This window comes from Hippocampus zosterae, chromosome 4, assembly GCF_025434085.1.
Source record: "Hippocampus zosterae strain Florida chromosome 4, ASM2543408v3, whole genome shotgun sequence".
Taxonomy (NCBI): domain Eukaryota; kingdom Metazoa; phylum Chordata; class Actinopteri; order Syngnathiformes; family Syngnathidae; genus Hippocampus; species Hippocampus zosterae.
The window spans coordinates 29,049,974-29,068,147 of record NC_067454.1 but is presented as its reverse complement, the minus strand read 5'-3'; the positions used below and the strand labels follow the sequence as shown (position 1 = coordinate 29,068,147).

The 18,174-nt window shown below is 44.0% G+C and overlaps 1 long non-coding RNA gene across 1 annotated transcript; it reads right to left on the bottom strand.

Moving 5' to 3' along the window:
• Nucleotides 1-13,779: 13,779 nt before the first annotated feature.
• LOC127599834 (uncharacterized) lies at nucleotides 13,780-14,386 on the bottom strand. The gene is made up of 2 exons (XR_007962185.1): nucleotides 14,314-14,386; nucleotides 13,780-14,028 (listed from the first exon to the last, which is right to left on the bottom strand). It is a non-coding gene; the product is annotated as an uncharacterized LOC127599834 (long non-coding RNA).
• Nucleotides 14,387-18,174: the final 3,788 nt, after the last annotated feature.

Sequence of the window (18,174 nt, the reverse complement as noted above, 5' to 3'; positions counted from 1 at the left end):
ACAAACATGTTAAACCGCATGTTGAAATTCAACACAGAGGAGCCAAAATGTCGAGGTTTCAAACTCTGGCACGAGAATTGTCCTTTAATATACAAGACCACTACACACTGAACAAAATTATAAATGCCACACTTTTGTTTATGCTCCCATTTTGTTATGTTGTTGACAAATCTGTTTAAATCTGTGTTAATCTGTGTTAGTAAGCGCTTCTCTTTCTCCGAGAGAGTCAACCAACCCACCTCACAGGTCTGGCATATCAACACATATCACCTGAAGGTTTTTGGACGTAATTGGTCAACTATAAATTAGTTGACCAATTATCATGATTATATTAATACGTCGCGATTAATACCAGGACATGTGCTGGATGTCATTGTTTTTGTGTGAGCACCAGTTTACACAGATGAACATACACATTCAGCTGACAGCAAGAAAATACTGTGGATTGTAACAGGCACACACTTAATTATGCTGTGATTTTTCATAGCCATCCATCCATTATCTGAGCTGTCTATCCTCACAAGAGCCGCAGGTATGCTGTAGCCTATTCTAGTCATCACAGGCCAGTAGGTAGGTCCACCATGAACGTTTTGCCAGCCAATCGCAGGGCACGCATAGCCGAACAACCATTCGCACTCACAATCACACCTCAAAACAATATATGGAGTGTTCTATTATAAGATATCCTTTATTTGTCCCACATTGGGTAAATTTACAACTAACTTGGCATGCATGATTTTGGAATGTCGGAAAAAAACAGCATACCCGCAGTAGATCCACGTGGGCACAGGGAGAACATGCAAGCTCCATACAGAAAGGGGCCTGGAATTGAACCCCAGACTGCTGCATTGCAAGCCAGTCAAACACTGTGCCGCCCTGCTTTTTCATAACATCTGTCCATTGCACTCATAAACACCAACTGCTATAATGACCTCTAACGATGGACACTATTAACACCTGTTTTCTCGGATTCTCTATCTGGGGCTACCAGTTTGGATCTGGTAATATGCATAGCAAAACTTGTCCTAATTTCCTGTCAATTTCCTGTCACTTTCAGTCACCACTAGTGCCGAGGATGTGTCGGAATCCTACTTACATGGCAGGAAAGGGTCAAAATCATCCAGAAAGACAACGTTACCTGATGTGTTTTGTCACCTCTTCCAGTTCCCTGAACAACCACATGTATTGGTGCTTTTGCTCCAGGGCCTGGAAGTGTCGTACTCCATCTGATGTAGCTGGTTGATGCTTGCTAAATCCTCTCTATGACAGACTAGATCTGCTTTACACATGAAATGCTCAGGCCACTCAGGCTTGTAAGAGCAAACTGTCAGTCAGACAGCAGAGCACCATAAAGCATTGAGCCGCTTTGTGAAATGAAATGCGTAGTTCTCTTCTTCTGCAATGATATAAAATACAGTAAGGCCCACTATTAACCGATTATCTTCCTGCTAGATTCCAGATTTTTTTTTGTTACGAAATCACCAACACATATCTAATTTTCAAATGTGGGAACAATCGCAATAGCACAGAGGTGATGTGCGTGTGCGCCCAAAATAAATTGATTCAAATCTGTCATTGCATTTGCATACAAAGCACTCTGTTTTATTTTTTGTTTTCTTTTAAACACAACGGTGGACAGAGCTCAAGGTGCAAAGTGTTGCCTGAGTGGAAGGCAGAGGAAGTGCATATTTTACATTCAATCACTCCCGTCCTACATGCAAACACAAATATTTTTCTTCCCTCGTCTGCCCCCATGAGCTGTCTGATAATACTGGAAGGTTTGAACAAACTCCTCAATTAATCCTCCAAGGTCGGATGGTGCAAATTCTATTTTCATTTTTTTCTGGCAAAACTTTAATATTACAATAAAAATAAGATAGCAAATCTCAGGAAATTTGCCAAATACATGGTAGTACGTTATGAAGGGGTTCCTAAATTCATGTCAATGTGACACTAAAACCTGCTATGGTGTGGTTTTTATAAACTATTTAGGCTGACCAAGGTAGCATCATTTACTACTTGTTACTTACATGAGTTTGTGGTATCTTCACTGAAATATTCTCTGTACTAAAACCCATTAAAATATGCATGAAAACAACAAAGACAGACTTTCACTTGAACAGCTGTCTGTCCATCCCTCCATTTTCTAATTCACTTATCGTCACGAGGGTAACGAGTGTGCTGGATTCTCTCCCAGACGTCTTCGGACGGTAGGCGGGGTAGACCCTGAACTGGTTGCCACCCAACCGCAGGGTACACAGAAGCGAACAACCATCCACGCTCACACCCACACCTAGGGACAATTTAGAGTGTTCCATTCACTTGGAACCACTTTGGAATGTGGGAGGAAACCGGAGTACCTGGAGAAAAGTCATGCATGCACGGGGAGAACATGCAAACGCCACACAGGAAGGCAGGAGCCGGAATCGAACCCAGCACCTCTGCACTATAAAGCGGACGTGCTCACCAGTCGCCCACCCTGCCGCCCTGAACAGCTATGGAATATCAAATAATATGTCTAGTAGGCCCAGAACTCTTCCATCCGTCCATTATCCGAGCCACTTATCCTCTTGATATGGAAAAATGTGTCACGCAGTTTGCCACTCAGCATGGAAACAAGAGACTGACGCTATCTTAAATGATGAAAGTTGTAAAAACGTGTATAAATTAACCAAGATATTGAGTGGTGCGTCACTTGAGAAAGCCCTGTTGCCTTTTCCTATCGTGTCGGTACCATGACTTTAAAATGACCTGTGCAGTATCCTATTTGCGTACATAAAACACTGCCTATGGTAATACCAATGACTGCACGTTATAGTTGGGTCCCAACATATCCCCTGCAGTCTCAAAGCGCATCTAACTTTTTGTTTGTTTTCTTAATGAACGTTTTAGTTAACCAATGATGTAATTTGAAGGGCGCCTTTGTAATATTGAGGAGCATTTTTTGGGAGGGCTAATCCCGGTGCTCTGAACAAAAAGTGTTTAATACATCAATAAAAATATGACAATATCATGTGGAAGTTTTAAGGTTGCAATTATTCAAGATTTTAGTATTGGAGTATCCTCCTGGAAATTCTATCGAATAATCAAATATAGGATTTGGATATGTTTTATTTAATTAATGAGAAATTATATCTATAATTATACAATAGAGAAAATGTAATATTTTGCTTAGTAACGAACGACGAATTGATGTCCTTTTTAAAAAAAATAAATAACATTTCCAGTTCCTATTTCTTAACTTCACATTGTGCAGAGCAGCAAACTATTTTGTTGTGTAGAAACGTTTTCCATTGGGTTTATACCAAGTATTTCTTGTATCAAAAGCAAACAGCATTTATTTAAAAAAAAAAAAGGCTGTGATAACCTTAAGGGAACTTCACTTAAGTCACAAGCATTTTAGTAAGTAACATATTGTATTGCAGTAGTTTGATAAGTGTGTTTTATGAGTCTAAACCACCAAGAAAAATGTTCTTCATACTACTAGAAATTTGGGACTTTTTGAACTAACGACACCACGAAAGGAGAAACAAATATTTCCTTTGTTTTACTGCACCAAAATCCTCTAAAATATCTCTGCTACACTGGTCGTGCCGTGCCGACACTCAGCCAAACTTATAAGCACACTGGACAATCTAATTACCGGTATGGTCGAGGACATACTTGTAAGGGCATACTTGTAAGGCGTACTTGTCATCTTGGGAAAAAAAAAAGCCGGTAGTTTGCCGGTAGTCAAAATGCACCGCTCATACGACCCAATTTTTTTCTCTGGTCGTTCATGACGGTCGATAGGTCAGATTATCCGATATGCTCTCATAAAATCCTTCTGGCCACAGTACAAATTTGACAGTGGCCCTGCCGGACCATTGCATGCTGTCGCCAAGAGCACGACCCAACCCCACACTTCGCCAGAGAGGCGGAGAAAAATAATCAAGCAGCAGGGGATTTGTGGGCATCGCAGAACCGCAAGACACAATTGCCGGTCCGCGTCAAGGCTCAGAGGAAAGAAAGCATGATATCAGGCCCGTGCTGCGGGCATAGGCTTTGGCCGGGAGCCGTGCCTGATATTTTAGGCAGAAAAGGGAGTGACAGGCATTTCGCTCTGTCACACTATTAGTTAATGTCTAGGAAAAAATTGTGGGCCTACGTAGGACATGTTGCACTTTGCAGGGGCAGACTTTCTTTCTCGTAGCTGTAACGTGTCCCAGACGCCAGATCGGCACAGGGCTCAATTTTGTGTTAGTAAGGATATATCTCACTGATTTGTGGAGCGCTACTTTTTACCGTGTTTTCTGTCCTACGTGGCGGCTTCACATGAGGCGTCTCAGGCGGAAAGCAAGGTCTGTGTTACAATGACGGCACGTCACGGTAGTGCCGTCATAGAAAATAATTCTTGCATTCTGACATGTGTCTGTTTCCTAATTATGAGGAATCATTAACATAATCGGTGTCGTCACATAAATTAATCTTTTGTTAAATAAAAGATAATTATGAAAAGGCAATTTGGGCAAATTTGGTCATTCAGAGGCAGCACGATGTAGACTGGTGGCCACATCTGCCTCACAGCGCAAATGTCTGAAGTTCGATTTCAGGCTCCGGCCTTCGAGCTCTGGGGGCGGGGCTCCTAACTTTTACATGTGTTGGACAAGCCATTGGGTCAGGAAGGGAAGAAAAAGTGCTTGCTTTCAATTTTGGGAAGTGACAGTGTATAGTGAGCAACGTTTTAAAACTAAGCCAGTCATCAGTACTTTCCCATTTCTTTTTTTTTTTTTTTGTGGGGGGGGGGGTTGTTTGTTTTTGTTTTTTTCAAACAGTCACATCATGGCTGTATTGAACTCCGTGCTTTAGGCATTACTGACACCGAAGGGTAGAAAGAATGCACAGCACATACAGTATCGACAGAAGGTGTGTGCGTGTGTATGTGTGTGTGTGTGTGTGTGGTGGTGGGGGGGGTAGGGGGGCGCTCATCACAGCTCTCTTAATTCCGACACAGGACTTCAAAATGATTTCTCTGATTTATGTTATGTTGCTGAGTGACCGTTCTGTGTTAAACAATGCACATTCAACTTCTGTAATTCATACTGAGTTTTTCAATACACTTATTCAAGTTTAGTGATTTAAATTCAAATATAAATTATTCAGATAGAATTTTTGGTGACACATGTTTCAGGCCATATTATGAATATGATCTATCTATTTTGTCATCCATTTATGCAAGGGTCGTGGGGCGTGCTGGAGCCTATCCCAGCTGTCTCTGGGCAGTAGGCGGGGGGGATACCCTGAACTAGTTGCCAGCCAATCGCAGGACACACTCAGACCAACAACCATCCACACTTACACCTAGGCACAATTTAGAGTGTCCCATTCACCTTCCATGCATGTTTTTGGAATGTGGGAGGAAACCGGAGTACCCGGAGAAAACCCACACAGGCACAGGGAAAACATGCAAACTCCACACAGGAAGGCCGAAGCCAAAATCAAACCCTGCACCTCTGCACTGTGAGGCCTCCATACTAACCAGTCGACCACCGGGCCACCATATGTATATGATGAATACCTTAATTTAAAAAGAATCATTTCATGTTGATAACATAATAGTTTCTGGTTCTCTGTTAATCTGTGAAATATCTGTGCGCACATTCATTTTGTGTGTACATGAATGTTTGGGTGCCTGTGTGGAAAGATTACTGCATGTGTCTGCCAAAATCTTCATCGTGATATTGAGCCAGACACTGCTGATCATCCAAAAACACTGGCGATCAATTCATTTTAAATCTTCACATTCCTGTCTCCACCACACAGCACTCCATTGGGGCCCATTTGTTCAAAAGGTGAAATCTGGATCAAATTTATCTGGACTTTGAGCTCGCAGTTTTTGCTTTCCTGGATCACATCTTAATTTTATGCCAGCTGCTGAAAAGTTGGATTTAGTGTGATCCCGACCCAAAAATTTAAGATGACCAAACATGCGGAGGTGGGCATAGCACCTGTTTGTCAGTACGGACAGAAGTTTTGTCGGACTGACGACTGAAAATCAATTTGAAAGCATTGACGGAAGCAATTTTACACCACCATGTCCACTAAAAAAGGATGATGCACAATGTAGTGACAACAAGCAGTAAGGAGCAGTAATAGTACAAAATATATATTTGTGTGTGTGTGTGTGTGTGTGTGTGTGTGTGTGTGTGTGTGTGTGTGTGTGTCTGTCTGTCTGTGTGTGTGTGTGCATGCGTGTATTTGCATTGGTCCAAACTGTTTCTAAATGAATGCAATTGTGTGGTGTTACTATTGGAAACAGTTTTTACTGACGGTCCTAAAACAGCTCTGACGAAATGTAATTTAGCGATGAAGGGACCACATTAAAAATAACAATTATTATTATTAGTATTGACGGACTGGGCCGGCCTGAAATACTGAAGATTGATTATGATGGGGCCAGTGGTTAGCACGTCGGCTTCACAGTGCAGAGGTACCGGGTTCGATTCCAGCTCCGGCCTCCCTGTGTGGAGTTTGCATGTTCTCCCCGGGCCTGCGTGGGTTTTCTCCGGGTGTTCCGGTTTCCTCCCACATTCCAAAAGCATGCGTGGCAGACTGATTGAACACTCTAAATTGTCCCTAGGTGTGAGTGTGAGCGTGGATGGTTGTTCGTCTCTGTGTGCCCTGTGATTGGCTGGCAACCGATTCAGGGTGTCCCCCGCCTACTGCCCGGAGACAGCTGGGGTAGGCTCCAGCACCCCCCGCGACCCTAGTGAGGATCAAGCGGTTCAGAAGATGAAGGAATGAATGAATGATTATGATGGACTTGCAGTAACGAATGCCACTGTCAGAAAATAAATTTTGAACTATGAGCCCCCCCCCCTATAAGGTTTAACTAGAGGTAACTGAATCATTTGTTAGAGTTTAATATTTTTTGAGAGGATTATTTCATTTCTATCTCAATGGTCTGTCATTTGACATAGTCCATAACTTCAGTCAACCATCGGGCCACCCTAAATACAGATAAATATATTTATTGCATTATAAATGATATTTATATGACCAGTTAGAATTTAATGTCAATCACATTTCGTTCCTTAAATCCACCCTGAATCCACCTAAATGCTGAGATTGGAATAATCCTGATTTTTTTTGTTTTTAAATTAAAGTTATCCTCTGCTTAAAAGTTTTGAAGAACACAAATTGAAGATTTGATCTAGATTACAACAGATTCAAGAATGCACTTTTGGTTTTAAACAACCTATTTCAAAAAAGGATTCGATCCAGTTTTGGAAAGATTGCCCTTGAACAATCGTGCCGTGGAGTTTGCAGTTGACTGAGACATCAAGAGAAATAAATAGTGAGGTAGAGCTGCTGCATTGCCTCTGTCCTTGAGGTGATGGTGGAGAATTTAGGAGGGTAGGATTCCTCCGATATCGAGGGGGTGGGGGGATATTGTGGTCTCCAAGATGATTGTTTTGCAGATGGCATTGCAGAGTCTGTAATCTAGTTAGGGTTAAAAAGAAAAAAGGGGAATCATTAGTTGAGTGGGTGTTGAGCCACCAGCATAACAGCAGGCCGGTTTACAAGTCGTTGAACCCCCTCTTCTTCACCTGCCACTCCTTTATCACCTGTTGGGAAGATTACAGATGAACAATAGATGAGTATTTCAATATTTTATCAACATCTTAAAAGGAATGATGGAATCTGTTTGAGTCTGTTTGCTTAAGTCTTCTTGCATCGACGCTGTGAACAAAGTTAAGCTGTTTGAAGAGATACCTACAGTTGATAGTAGCATATCTTTCAGGGGCTTTTAAAATTGTTGTGAAATTGAGCTTCCCTAAATGCAGTAATGGACTTCAAAAGTGACATCAACAAACTTTCATTCATAACATATATCGTTCAAAGTTTGTAATATTTTATGCAATTGCCTTTAGCATTCACGTAAACAACACAGATGTGGCCAAAGCTTTGCAATGCTGCTCTTTGATCCAAGTTTAAATGCTTTGATCTGACTCAGAGTAAAACATGTTTTTTTTTCCCCCGAAGGGAGACAGGCCAAGCACAGTCGCGAAATGGCCCTGGCAGCATAGGCCAAGTCCAACAAATTAACTAAACATACAAAATGTATTTTATTTTTGCAGCATACCCCCTGAGCCATAAAAAAGTGAACTGCTGCTCTTTTAATAATACATTTGTAGATAGCCCTCTTACGCTACATTTTGGGATTAATGTCAGGGTTTATGTGGGTTACTCTGTTGCAGACTATTTTCATAGTTTGTACAAAAACAAGCTAACAGAAACCAAGAAACAAGAAGGACACCTAGTCTAATAAGAGTTGAATTATTATGAGTGGCACATTTGGAAAAGAAATGCTCTAATTGGTAGTGAATGCTGAGAAATCCTGGGGAATAAGCGGTGCAAGATTAATTGCATATTGAAGGTAAACATCAGAAGGAGACTCCTTTGAAGCACTTCAAAGCCATCTGCATATGAAGACCCAAAGTGACTTGTGGAGTAGCACACAATCAGGGAGTAGGAGACAGGGTCTTCTGTTCCATATTGCTGTTTAGGTGAGGAGAAATGGTTGTGAATATGCTTCGAAAAGGAAATTAGTGCTGAAATCTGCGGATTGCAAAATCAAATCTCGGTCATTCATCTCTTCAATGCCATCTGCATATGAAGACCCAAAGTGACTTGTGGAGTAGCACACAATCAGGGAGTAGGAGACAGGGTCTTCTGTTCCATATTGCTGTTTAGGTGAGGAGAAATGGTTGTGAATATGCTTCTAAAAGGAAATCAGTGCTGAAATCTGCGGATTGCAAAATCAGATCTTGGTCATTCATCTCTTCAATGCTATCTGCATATGAAGAGCCAAAGTGACTTGTGGAGTAGCAGATAATCAGGAAGTAGGAGACAGGGTCTTCTGTTCCATATTGCTGTTTAGGTGAGATGAAATGGTTGTGATTATGCTTCTAAAAGGAAATCAGTGCTGAAATCTGTGGACTGCAAAATCTGATCTCGGTCATTCATCTCACCCCCGTTAATTTTCTCTGGTCTGATTCAGGGCAGATTGGAAAATTGTTATTTGTTTTCTTTCTCCACACAAAATTTGCAAGCAAATCATAATGCGTCATAAACAACCACATGACACATACTCTTAGACCAAATTAGTAGAGTTTACGAGAAACTACATGGAGACTGATTGCCTGAGACCGGGGGTCGGCAACATGCGGCATCGGAGCCGCATGCGGCTCTTTAGCACCATCTAGTGGCTTCCTGGAGCTTTTTTTCGGGACAGAAAGAGACTGGAGCGACTGGTCAGGAAGGCCAGTTCTGTCCTGGGTTGCTCCCTTGACACTCTGGAGGAGGTGGGCAACAGACGGATGCTAACTAAGCTAAAAGCTATGATGGCCAGTCCCTCCCACCCCCTCCTGCCCGCCCTGACAGCACTTGGTAGCTCCTTCAGCCAGAGACTGTTACACCCACGCTGCAAGAAGGAGAGATACCGACACTCGTTCCTACCGACTGCTGTCAGGCTGATGAATAAAAAATAACAATCATAATAATAATAATAATTAAATGATGTGAAGGTAAATTGTAAATAGTACTGCGATTTATCCATTTGTGTTCATATTTAATTGAATTTATTCATTTATTTAATTGAAAGATGTTTGTTGTTGTTGTTTTTTTTCTCTTCTTCTTTCTACATACATTCTTGCTGCTGGAGGCTGTAAATTTCCCCATTGTGGGACAAATAAAGGATATCTTATCTTATCTTATCTTATGAAAAATGTTTGAAAATGGAAAAAGATGTGGGATGGAAATTTATTTTTTTTTTGCTTTAAATATGGATTCTGTAGGAGTAAAAACATGACACAAACATTCTTAACATTTTCCGATGCTGTAAAAATGTGTAGAATAAATATTACATGTTTCAATCAATCACAATGTTTCTGTGAATGAAACATTCCTATCGAAAGAGGCACACATAACTTGCCATCCAGTATCACTTAACATGCCTTAAGATATTTAACTGAGACATCAGTGAAGGAAGTAAGGTGCTAAAGCGCAGACAGACCTTCAAGTCAAACGTACCTTTGATTAAACCAATTTTTGAGATGTTAAAAAAAAATGGAGCACACCATTGCAAAACTAAAACACATGTACATTAGGGATGTGAATCTCAGCACTGAGGACGATTCGATACACATCTCGATCCACTGCCAGCGATGCGATACTTAAACGATACATGGAATTTTCTGGCGATACGATGCGATACGTTTCACCGTCGTCACGATGTGATACGATTCGATACACATTAAGTTCAAATCAATGCGATCCGATACGATACAATGCAATTTGTTGCGATATTGTGCAATTAAACATGATGCAAATAAGCAAAGAAAAAAAGCTTTTAAAAAGATGGAATTCAGTATGGTATTACAAAAAGGATACCACTTTATTAATTATAAACAGTAGAACTTGTAAAACAACTTATTTAAGCCCTTTCACAACTGGGTTTTGTGCAAAGAAAATGTAAACAATTTGGCACCTGAGACTCACAGCTGTTGCTATAGTGTAAACACAAACAGACTATTCTCACTGAGTGTCTTATATGAAATATAATAATATATATGTATATGAATCTATAGCGCAAGATGTACACCCATCCACTGTAAGTGCAACTCTTTGCGCACTGTTCAGCGACACAGTAATCTCACTTCTCACTTTGTTGTACACATCAGGAATATGTTTGTAAGTGAACACAGACCTGTCTGGTATTTTATACCTGGGTTCCAAAACGTGCACGAGCTGTCTGAAACCCTCATTGTCCACCACGCTAAGGCTGGAGGTCTTTGCATATGAAATAAGCAGTGGCCTTAGTTATAGCCATTGCGCGGTCACAGTGAGTTGCAAGGGGACTCCCAAAATAAGAGGCAATTTTTTTCTGATCCTGACCTGGTTTACCAAGAGTTTCTCCGGTGTCCGACGAGGAACTGGGCGGGGAAGCGGGGGAGCGGGAGAGAAACTTGTCGGTGATCTGGTGCCATCGTTTTAAGTGGGTCTGCATATTTGTGGTGCTGCCGTTGTATGGCTTCTAAGTGCGACATTCCTTGCAAATTACGGAGGTTTTATCAAGCTTTCCGTCTGTCTTTTCGAAGCCGTAGTATTTCCAAACATAAGATTTGAATGTTGCGGCTGCATTAAATATAGTAGTTTCCTTGCTGCTGCTTGCGCTAACTTCCATAATGTTTCGCTAGTTGTGTACTGGACTGTATGTGACGCACGACTACCGTCCGTGTTCAACACAAAACGCAAAGCAATGATGGTGAATTCCATTGCGCCTAGGAAAGGGCAGATATGTGACGTTTAACATGAATAAAACGGCGCTTAAATCGGATTTTACCGATACCCATCAATTCATCGTGATGAATCGCGATTTCACCCGTCAATCGCGTCGTACCCAGTGAATGAGCCGATGCACTCGGATCGTGCACGTGCGCATCGATGTATCGATTAATATCGATTATTTTCCACACCCTTCATGTACATGTGCTTACTATGGAAAAAAAACGCTTTGTACATGCAAGAGACTAATGGTTTGTACCACTTCACCTTATCATTCCAACCAAGTCAGCTGTCTGCTTCGGGTTGACAGGCAGAGCGTTGAAACTTTGGCAAAACTCAGCGCATTTAAGACCACAACATGTCCCTGTCCCTGTTCTACACATTGTCACGTTGAGCCCGAAGCGACAGAATAATCGCTTCGTGCACAACTACTAGAGGTAAGTGGATCCCGAAATAGCAGACACAGAAAATGACTTTCGTCATAAAAAATGAGATTTATTATAACACAAAATCCCCGTCTAATTGGCGTCCGGCGTTCGGTCCCTTTCCGCGTGGAGACGGGAGAGGGCATCAGGCTTGGTGTTCTTGGATCCAGGACAGTATGTGAGGGTGAAATTAAACCGGGTTAATAGTAGGGCCCATCGTGCCTGACGGGAGTTCAGTATTTTGGCAGAGCGGATATATTCCAAATTCTTATGGTCCGTGTATACAGTGAATGGGTCCTTAGCCCCCTCGAGCCAGTGTCGCCATTCTTGTAGGGCTTCACGATTGCCCACGTTTGACTCGGCGACACTGAGTCGACGAGAGAAAAAGGCGCAAGGGTGCAACTTCTGGTCCACCGGGGAACGCTGGGACAAGACCGCCCCCACTCCCGAATCCGATGCGTCCACTTCTACAATGAAAGGGTAGTCAGGGTTAGGATGTTGCAGCACGGGGGGATTAGTGAATGCTGTTTTCAAATTTGCGAATGCCGAGTCCGCATCCGAGTCCCATTTGAACGGGACTTTAATGGACGTTAAAGGACGGGAGTGCCTTTTGGCTGTAATTGCGAATGAACCGTCGATAAAAATTAGCAAACCCCAATAACGCTGTAGCTCCTTACGGCTAGCCGGTGTCGGCCAGTCCACCACCGCCTTCGTTTTGATGGCGTCGGCTCTCAGGTTCTCTGCCCCGGACGGGATGGTGGAACACCCGGCGAAACGCTGCTAGAAAGGAAGATCAGAGGTTCAGCTTTGCGTCGCTCATCGCCATAGCCCATGACGCCGCCTAACCTGTCAATAAGCTCATTACATAAGCAACCTTCGCGTCATCAGTAGTATAGACGGAAGGTTGTTGGTCGAAGACGAGCGTGCACTGGTGGAGAAAGTGCCTGCACTGACCGTGCTCACCCCCGTAACGTGGAGGGTGTGGAAGCGACGGTTCCCGACTCATTGTGGGGAAGGAGACGGGTGCCTCAGTGGTGGTAAGTTGAACCACCGGGGGAGGTGCTCTCCGTTCTTCCAATCGTACAATACGGGGTTCGTAATCATCGAACCTATGAGCCAGCATGGAAACCGCGCCCCGGAGTTCCGTAATGGCTTGGCTGTGCTGACTCACCTGTTGCTCTTGCCGGGACAGAGCAGACAAAATCTTTTCTATGTCTGCGGGATCCATGGTGGCCGGAGTATTCTGTCACGTTGAGCCCGAAGCGACAGAATAATCGCTTCGTACACAACTACTAGAGGTAAGTGGATCCCCGAAATAGCAGACACAGAAAAGGAATTTTGTCATAAAAAATGAGATTTATTATAACACAAAATCCCCGTCTAAACGGACAACAGAAAACGCTGGTCAAAAGAGGGCCAGGAAATAATAACGAGGCAACAGAAAACACTTGCGAAACAAAAACGGCAAGGAGAAAGTTCTTAAGTAAAATACTAATCAAACACGAGAGGAATATCAAGGCACGCAATAATAGTCAGTAGTCATTTAAGTCAGAGTTTTAACCGAGAAGGAATAGACGATAGCAAATGGCACGGCGTGGAATACTCCGGCAGCGAGTCGACTGCCGGAGCGCCCAAAAATAGCAGGTGCAATTACCAACAAATGGTTGGCAGGTGTGCAGGCGGCAAGCAAGAACGCCTGCCCCATGCTGTTGAATCCGGAACGTGACACACATACAGTAATCCCTCGTTTATCGCGGTTAATGGGGACCAAAACTACCCGCGATAAACGAAAATCCGCGAAGTAGCGACCAATTAACATACCGTATTTTCACGACTATAAGGCGGCATTAAAATCTTAAATTTTATCCAAAATGAAGGACGCCTTATGATGCGGAGTGTCTTGTGTATGCGCTGAGTTCCAAAAGCTGACTGACAGCCGACACGCTGTTTATATAGAGAAAAGGCGGAAGTGACTGCGGACAGGCATGCGGCAAAGAAGTCGGCCAATCAGTGAAGGGTGGGCGTGTATATATACATATATGGAGAGAGAGAGAGAGAGAGAGAGAGAGAGAGAGAGAGAGAGAGAGAGAGAGAGAGAGAGAGAGAGAGAGAGAGAAGGCAGACGTGAGAGAGGACAGGCATGCGGGAGAGAAGTCCGCCAATGAGTGAAGGGTGGGCGTGTGAGTGGACGCTAAAGGGATGCCCCAAGCAGGTACCAACACCTGTATAGAGTGTGGCTATGTGCATTGTTGCAAAACAACTTCGGTTTTGGTTTCTAAGAACCCCCGAAAATAAATTCTACAAAGAGACACGCCTACGAAGCTAAGTTCAAACTTCAAGCCATCGGTTATGCTTTTGCCATGCGTGCCCATCTCACAGCAGCGGTGAAAAACCAAGTCAAGCAAATGAACTCTGAGCATGCATTTATTCCCGGAGGCTTGACTAAAGAACTCTAACCGCTGGACATCGGCATCAACCGGGCGTTCAAAGTAAAGTTGCGACCGGGCATTCAAAGTAAAGTTGCGAATCGCATGGGAACAATGGATGATTGATGGCAAACACAACTTTACAAAGAGTGAGAGGCAGCGCTTGGCGAGTTACGCCACAATTTGCGAATGGATTGTGGCTGCTTGGACGAACGTGTCTGCTTGCACTGTTCTTCGAGTTTTTGGCAAAGCTGGCATCATTTCTGTGGAGCCACATGGCAATGAGAGTGACTCTGACAACGAGAGGGAACACAGCGTTTTTGATGGATTACCGGTGCTTGCACAATTGTTCAATTCTGATACAGAGGATGAGGACTGTAGAAACTGGTCCTTTTAAAACGTAAGACGTTATATTAGTTATCTCATTCTAATCTATGTCTTTTTACCTTTTTTTCCACAGGACCATTTTCTCTAGCGTGTTCAAGACCTGGAGGAGGAAGCAAATACCAACGATGCTACACTACCATCTAATAACACATACCAGTAGAGTGATGACCAGGATTCAGTAGCTTGGAGTCACGCAGATTTATTTCCCTAAAAGGTCATCTAATACAGACGTCTGTTCCTGAGGTTCCCTAACAAACAGTCTAGACAAGCTGCACCGCCACTGGACAGACTCGTCACCCTCAGGAGGACAGACAGAATATATTACAACAGATCATTGTTTATTCATGAGCCTAGACTAACGCTGATTGGTCCACGCATTCTGGAGTCCGGTCTTCTTGGTGTTTCCACGTATTCTGGAGTCCGGTCTTCTTGGTGTTTCCACGTATTCTGGAGTCCGGTCTTCTTGGTGTTTTCCCGCAACTGCCCGTGCAGCAGTGGCCCGCACAGACGGCCGTTATGTCACTCCCTTGGTGTTTTTCACTGAGATAAAGAACTGCCGTTATGTGCGTTACTCCCTGAGATGAAGTACTGAGAGAACATGTCTGTTATATTCTTACACACTGAATAAAGAGCAATAAAGCGTGGTTAACATAAGCAAAAGCATAAAATGAATTATTCCTTCATTCCCCCTTCTGATCTCTGTGAAGAGATCATTACCACAGTTATCCTGGGGAAGGAACTTAGAAAATTGTTACCATGGTACCTGCAAGATAGAGCACAGTACAGCAAAAATAATCAACTTCATGAGTATTGATCACCACATCGTCCGTCGCATCCTTCTTGCGGGCCTGACCATCCCACCGCCAGCAATCTGGCCCTCAATTCGGGTGGGAGTAGGTCTGTGTCACCCCCTTCAACCAGGTGAGCCGAGGCCCCACTTTTCAGATCCATTTCCACATCAAACGAGGGACTTCGGACTGGGAATATCCCTGAAGCAGGTGCGAGGGCCCTGTTGATCATGCTTCGGAACAAGGGAACAACACAACATAGCAAAACACAACCCAACAATAATATCACTCCAATAATAAGAGCTATTTTCTGCAGGATGTGAGTCCAGGATCCGGAATTAAGCCAATTCATCCAGGTCCATTGTGGATTCTGGTCTTCCTGAGACCGAAGAAATTTCCGCAAATCTGCTACTTTGTGTCGGATTAGAGTCCAATTACCTGTTTCATCAGGGATGTAAGTACAGCAGTGGTCAATCCCTACCGCTGCGCACATTCCCCCATTTTCAGCATGCAGGGCGTCCAATGCTACTCTGTTCTGCATGGCCACGGTCGCCACAGCTTTCAATTCAGGACTGGCTGCTAACTGATCTAGTATTTCACCTAGGATGTCTGTTATGTCCTCCAATACCCACCATACTTCGTTCAGGGACTTCATGGATGAGGCTGTCCCTAACATCGGTATTATTGTCCCAAAGAAGCCATTAGCATCCCCAAACAATGGTTGCCTACCGTCATTGTCTGAGAAGGGGACATATACCTTTCCTACCGGTCGGTCACCTACCGTGAGTCTGTGTTTCTGGTGGTGCTTGTGTGGGTTATGATGCCCGTATCTACCTACCGTCTCCTGCATCAGTTCTTCCGGAAGCATGGATGGCCGGGTTACAGCCAACGTGCACGTACCACACCAATTTTCAGGCAGCGTGAAGTAAGTGTGATCCCCACACAACCAGACGTGGCCTTTAGGGGTGGGGAACCCACGTCGATCTGGCACTGCTAGTCGTGCCGTCGTGACATTACCAACCTTTGTGCCCTCAGACACCTTCAACTGGGTAACATTAAGGGTCAACCACCCAGAACTTTCACAGGCATAGGTGGTGCCATCAGCCTTCCCACACCGTTTACGAACTGTAAGCGATCCATCTCTACCGTAGGGGTAGATACTGGGGTCATCTCTAACTAGAGGTGTAGCATTTGTATAGCGCCTATATGTGATCAACAGTTGTGTAGCTTTTTGTGTTCCTACCGGAACATCACCCTCCCGGCAGTCCCGATACAAGCCAACTGGGGCTGGGACTGGGTTACGGTGTAATGTCATACCCTTGTGAATGGTGCGATTCGACATCCGGGAAAAGTTTTGGGGAAATATCCAACGATCGGGGCTAGTATACCTACTCCATTCTATGCATGTCGTCCAATTTGTAGGGACTGGCTCTACCCACTTACTGTTAAACCCTAGGCCTATAGTCGAGATTGAATCATTTATTCTCGTTAACACACATCTAAAGTCGCCGCACTGTGTGACGGCCTTCCTGGCCGCCCACAGCAGGCAAACCTTTTTGTCGGCTGCGATGGGTATAGGCACAGAAGTAGGGGCATCTCCAGAATGATGTGGTCTGAACGAACAAACCCAACATGGTGTGCTGACATTAGTGACTTGAGCTGTGTATTTGGCCAATTTCATCCAAGCATTACCTGCTGGACCATGATTATCAGGTATCAGTGAGCGTCGCTTCCTGGACTCATTTCCTTCTGCAGGCAAAGAAGAGTTAGAGACATGTGACTCTTTCAGATCGTGGGGCAATTGTTCACCCCATTTCAATACAATTGGAATAGCAAAACAACAAAAAATGATAAACACAAGTGGCTTATACACCACGGGGACTTCCCCATCCTGTCCAGGGGGTCCCGAGGGAATTAGAGGGAACATTCCTCTTCGGGCCCCTCCAGGTAGCTTTTGTAGCTCCCCTTCCAGTCGCTTAATTTCTTTGAGGATTTCCTTGTAATTTTGCTCTGCCCGTTGATATCTCTCTTGGGCACCTGGGTCCCTTGCCTCTACTGCCTTTTTAGCCTTGTTCAGGGCCGTCTTCCGACTATATTTTTCACAGGTTTTTTCACTCAGCTTGACATAGAGATCATAAAACTCAGCATTCATGAGCTTTTCTTCGTCTTCGTCACTCTCCGGGGTTGTCCACAAGCTATATTTTGAGGCTTTGCTGGTCGATTGCGACTTACCTTTGGTCTGTGGTTCCAGTTTCATCTTCTGGAACTGTTCTTCCAGAGTCTTGGCTTGTTCCTTCAGAGCCTCCACATTTTCCTGTTTCAGTGCCTGGAGCTGTTGTATCAGAGTCAGTGCACTATTCGCCTGCAGTTGTTGTGCGTCAGTGAGGGTTTTTGCCATGTCTTGGTGGAATCTTTCCTGTCCCTCCTTGGGTTCCTTGGAGAGTGCTTTCTGTGCCTTAATCAAGTCATTTACCTGTTCTTGTAACAAGGCGGCGCCCATTGCTTCCGCACCACCCCCTCGCTTAGGAGTGGCTGGCGGACGCTCCAGCACTTCCTTGATAGCCTCTATTTCTTCCATAGTAAACGGTTCAGATGGTTTTATGTCCACGTCCACAACTCCTTGTACAGTGAGTTGTGGATAGATTCCCTGGTAGGGAGGGGGAGTAGGGGCTGAGGGCCCCACTGCTCCTCCTCCTGTACCCGGAGCTTTAGCTTCTCCTTCTTTGGTCTGGGTGAAAATTCTGTTCATCTCAGTCCATTTGGCGACAGCCGCCTGTTTAACAGGTTCGGCGCGCTCTCGCAGTTTTGCGTACTTTCTCA